The sequence below is a fragment of the Triticum urartu genome, chromosome 7A, assembly GCF_056163025.1.
Source record: "Triticum urartu cultivar PI428250 chromosome 7A, HENAU_Tu73, whole genome shotgun sequence".
Lineage (NCBI taxonomy): Eukaryota > Viridiplantae > Streptophyta > Magnoliopsida > Poales > Poaceae > Triticum > Triticum urartu.
In genome coordinates this window covers 730538158-730544157 of record NC_141879.1, presented here as the reverse complement: position 1 = coordinate 730544157, position 6000 = coordinate 730538158, and positions in this window count along the sequence as shown.

Below are 6000 nucleotides of genomic sequence, written 5' to 3'. Positions count from 1 at the left end.
AAAGGTGAGTGCTCGAAAACGTCAGCGGCGTTGAATTCAAAGGTCAATAACCGATCTAGCTCGGTGTCCGCAGGCGCACATGGTCCAGAACTTAGAGCCGGAGACACGTCCGAGGTTCCGCTGAAGCAAATTGCAAGGTGTTGAGTCCGTGTGCAGCTCCAACGCTGCGGACTCTGTGGCCTCGGACGATACGATCTGCTCCGGATCTAAGGCCGTTGCAGCAACAGGAACCATCTCCTGGATGTGATCCGGTGACGGATTTAAGTCATATTCATCAGAGCGAGGGGGAGCGATCGCCGTGGTCTCGAATCCATTGAAGATCAAGTCCCCACGGATATCTGTGACATAGCTCAAGCTTCCAAATCTGACCTGATAGCCAGGGGCGTAGCTGTCGACATGCTCCAGATGGCCAAGCAAGTTGGCCCGCAGTACGAAGACGCCAAACACAGAAATCTGTCCGGGGAGGAAGATTCCTCCTTGGACAACGTCATTATTGACGATTGAAGGGGCCATCAAACCAGTTGTCGACGGCACAGTGGAACTCTCAATGAAAGCACCAATGTCAGTGTCAAAACCGGCAGATCTCGGGTAGGGGGTCCTGAATTGTGCGTCTAGGATCGATGGTAACAGGAGACGGAGGACACGATGTTTACCCAGGTTCTGGCCCTCTCTATCGAGGTAATACCCTACTTCCTGCTTGGTTGATCTTGATGAGTATTAGTATTACAAGAGTTGATCTACCACGAGATCGTAATGGCTAAACCCTAGAAGTCTAACTTTTATGACTATGGTAATGTGTGTCCCTTCCGGACTAACCCCTCCGGTTTATATAGACACCGGGGGGATCTAGGGTTTACATAGAGTCGGTTACATAAGACGGAATCTTCAAAATTGGTCACCAAGCTTGCCTTCCACGCCAAGTAGAGTCCAATCCGGTCACGGGTATAGTCTTCAGCCTTCATGTCTTCACAGCCCATTAGTCCGGCCCATGTATAACAGGTCGGACGCCCGAGGACCCCTTAGTCCAGGACTCCCTCAGAAACCTTTAAACCAAATTGTAGCTCATAATCATCCAGCTCATCAGACCATCTAGTTGACTCTTTAATCCGTTTTAAAACTTCCTCGGGGTTACTATTCCACAACAAAATGTTCAAACTGAATACAGCAAGTTCAATCTAGGAAAGCACAAATGATAAAACTGACATGTACCTTGATAAAGTCAAGTTGCAGAAGGCCTTTGCGGTATACATAATATCTTTGAACACCACGCAATGCTTTTAGAAGTATATCTTTGTCCTGTAAAAACGATATTTAAAAGATGAGACAATTGGAACACAACGCAGATTCTTAGAACACCACAGATTCATATTCATAATCTAATCTCCCCACGAGCAAAAAAGGTGAGACATGCAAAGCTAATTCCACAAGAAATTAAAAACTGAATGTACCAAAACATTTGAATGATCCATAACTAAAACACTAATCACCTGCTAAAGAAATAGTTCATCACAATAAAAAGGATGGGCAAGCAGCTCCTCATGCTCGTGGCGACGGAGAAGAGGACCGGCTGGCGGCGACAGCGGCAGAGGGCCGGCGGGCGGCGGGAGGAGGGCGAGGATGGGCGGGCAGCTGCTCACGCTCACGGCAGCTCCAGTTCTCCTACAGTGAGCTCCCCAGTGTGCGACGGACGGTGGCTCTGGCTCTCCCGCGGTGAAGGGCACGACGGGCGGTGACCTATGGCGGCTCCCGCAGCGAAGGACGCGGCTCCCGCGATGCGCGATGGATGGCAGCTCCGGCTGCTGCAGGAACAACGGACATCGAACGGCATGGGAGGAGGAGGAGGGGGCGAGAGGTCGTGAAGACGGGGGCGAGAGATCGTGTGTACTATTATTTTTTAACGGCAGGGAGGGTTAGCAATCAATTAAGCGGGGGGCGTGGTTTGTAGCGTTAACCAGAGAAGGATTAAGAGCCATTAGATCTTGCTAATGGATGAATCAGATTGTTTGGATCTGCCCCCTCTCTTCCTTTTATAGGTTTAGTAGATAGATAGATACATACAACAAACAGTTAGTTAATGGTTAGACGTTTCATATGTCTTCATGGGTTCGGACATTCTATACTTCTGGTTCTTTTGATTCATCGGCGGACTTTAGTTCTATTATTTCATAATTTGCAATTACTTTTCCAGATTCTAATTTTAGGTAAATTGGTCTTAATTTTGTAGACCAATTGTTGTGAAAATAGTGGGAGTATATGCACATGTGATCTATCCATTCAATTAACATAACATGACTTCTCTATTTCTTCTATATGGACACATACACGAAATGGATGAATGAAATCCATGGAACATGTATAAGAGTGTGAACTAAACTGATTTTTTATTTATTAAAGTCATTTTTCCTCCTCAAGAAAGTGTACTCTAGTACTCAATTACCTAATCTCTACATGATTCATCTTATAAAATTTAATTGATTCTAAAGTATCATCACAATATGTATAAGACTGATTACTGCCAAACATGGAAACTACTTACATAATTGAAAGAAGGAGAAAAATACCAAGCTACTTGTATGTATGAAACAAGAAGGAACATACATAGAATTTGGGGGGGCATCTAAGACGACCTTTCATTCACTACACATAAACATTTTCTTTTGGAACCTAGAAATAATCACTTTCATGACAGCCTCCCAAGTCAAGGGGAGCTACCCTAGTAGCAAAAAATTTGTTCTGACTGTATGAAATGTTTAAGAAAGTCTAGTTTACTAAACCTTAAAGCAAGTTCAAATGATTTGAATTGCCTTTTGAAAGCAGGCACACTGAAGTCCAAACATCATAGCATAGATATGTTTGGGTCAAATGATTGAATTCCACAGGAAGTTCAATCTCACTTAATTAAGCTAATACTGAAAGATCTGGTGCTAGATCATAACTTATCTTACTTGATGTATTTTAGTACATGTCGAATCCCTTGGAGATCACCTCCAAATGCATGCATAGCCTACGATGTTGACATTCGCTGCCTCTATCGGCCGTCCCATAATATTATTCCTTTTAGTTGTCTTGAATTGACGTTGTTCTAGACACAAATGGACAGAACCCAATAAATTGACTGTTTCATAGCTAGCTTTCTAACTAATTTCCTAATAATGAAAATAATTTAATAGGGACTCCTAACATCCATATCACAATTAATGCATCCCAATTTATTATTTTTGACTAATATGCATGTGCAGAATTAAATTTGGGTATGTCAAAACATTAGTCTAACAATAGTCATTGAGATTATAAGCAAATATCCTCTAACAGAAATGTTGGATCGTTTGCAGGATCTGGGTCAAGGAAGGCATATATACCCCGATAAACATCATAAAAAATACAATAATGTAAGAACTTTCTTATACACACACACATATATATATATACATATATATATACATGGAGTAACACGGTCATAGGTCAAGGCGGCATTTCATTGAGCATAATAAAACAAATAAAAGATACCCCTCACAATGCAATGTAGAAGATATAGATATTATGCTAATTGTACCACCAGAAAGCTCTTCTTGGTTCATATATAGTAAACAAAACATATAGTATTCTTACTTTATCAGAAGATTAGGATGGTAGAAATAAATCCACCAAGAAGAATAATAATTTAAAGACCAAGTAATGGGATAATGCAATGAAATTTATACCTTTCATCCGACACCAAAAATTTAGCAATAAGCAAAATTGCTCTTCGTGTTTCAACTTGGCATTTAGTGACACGCACACGCGCGGAGAGAGAGAGAGATAGAGAGAGAGAGAGAGAGAAGAGAGAGAGAAATAAGATGCATCAGTTCTAGAGAGAGGGAGAGAGAGAGGGAGAAATCAACTTAGCTTCTGAATGTACATCAGAGAAAACATTAAAGTTTACATAGAGAATTGCGAAAAACTACAATGTTAACTAAGCCTTAAACCACCAGACCTATGTCGTTTCTATTCTGATGAAGTATCATACATAGAGCTTTAACAGAACTGCATATTCACTTACTAATGAGGTAAAGTGAGAAACTAATGCAAAAGCAGTACTGTGCAGAGAAAGCATGAAATATTAACCGAAAATGTCAGAAGTTGCTCAGCAAACAAAAAAAGTACATTAATCGGCACCTCATAACATTGTGACTTTACCACATTGAAGAGCTCCGAGTACCAAATTCCAAAATTAACAATGCTATCAATGAGCCAGCTCCAGTAAGGGAATTTCATATTCCATAGTTGTAGATTGCACCATTGCGGGAGGCAGAGGATAAATTCATAGTGGCAACTATGTCATTGACATTCTCTCACAATTTCAATGTTTCTCGATCAAATCAGTACATGGATCTGGTGGGGAAAAGGAGATCAAGTTGCTTACATGATATATTAGTTAAAGTGGTGCTAGAGCTGAGTAGCAGGTTCGAGGATACATTACTTGTCTGCTCCAATATAGCGTCGTTGACACAAACTTCAGAAGTTGTTGCTATGGTGATGTGATCCCGTTCATCAAATAACAACACATGTCTATGGTTAGGAAACTTAACCATCTTTGATTAACGAGCTAGTCTAGTACAGGCTTACTAAGGACATTGTGTTTTGTCTATGTATCCACACATGTATCAATTTTCTGGTTAATACAATTCTAGCATGAATAATAAACATTTATCATGATATAAGGAAATATAAATAACAACTTTATTATTGCCTCTAGGGCATATTTCCTTCAGCTAAGACCAAGGATAATAAATTGAGCATTAAGCGAAGTGCTAAGTAGTTAAAGGGGTTCGTCATAGAATTGATTACTTCGCTGAAGCTCTAGGTTGTGTTATAATAAGATGTTTGAATATGATAAAGTCTTCACTGATTGGGTACATGACTATGATATATGACTATAGATTGATATTACATGACCACATTAAACCATGAAAAGCAATAGTAATTTTTTTTACACATTATGATGTTACTGTCTTCTTATTTATAGATTATTGTGTTGAATCACTTTTGTCTTGAGTTCACACTATTGTTTCATCATTTTATCAAGATTATGATTGGTAGCATTCAACATCAAAAATTATCTTTGTTTATCATTTACCTACTCGAGGACGAGCATGAATTAAGCTTGAGGATGTTGATATGTCTCAAATGTATCTATAATTTTTGATTTTTTACTCTATTATATTGTCACATTTATATACCTTTTATAGAAATTTATAACATTTTTATGGACTAACCTATTAATTTAGTGCCCAGTGCAAGTTCCTATTTTTTGCTTGTTATAGTTTTGTGGGAAATCAATATCTTCGAGGTCAAAATAAGTTGCCAATTAATATGATTTTTTTGGGCAACAAGAAATAGAAGCTTCAAGAAACATCAAGATGAGCTGTTAGGGGTCCACATGGGTGCCCCATGTGGCCTCGGGGGGTCATGCCAATTGCCTGTGTGGGGCCTCCTACACAGCCTTGACCTATTTCCACTGCCATAAATCCCTATAAATACCGAAACTATTTGTCATACCTCTAGAAGAATTTTATCGCCATTGCAAGCCTCTGTTGCATGAAGATCTCATCTGGAGGCCTTTTTCGAGGCTCCGCCGAAGGGGGAAGCCATTGTTGGAGTCTTCTTCATCAACCTTGTTTCCTCGATGATGTGTGAGTAGTTCCATCAGGACCTATGGGTGCATAGTAGTATCTAGACGACTCTCTCTCTCTCTCTCTGGATGTTCAGTAACATGTTCCTATGAGCTTTCTCACATGATCGGGATCAACTCGATGTATATATGTGGTCTGTTTGTTGGGACATGATGAATTGCGACTTTATGATCAGATTGTTCATTGAAATCAATTGAATTTTTTGAGGTTTTATTTCTTGTATAATTAAATAGCTTTGCATGCTCTCTGATATATTTGTCTTCTTTGGCCAGGTTTGATGGGTTTTTCTTGAGAGGGTGTGGTGATTTGTAGTGGGTTCAATTTTGCG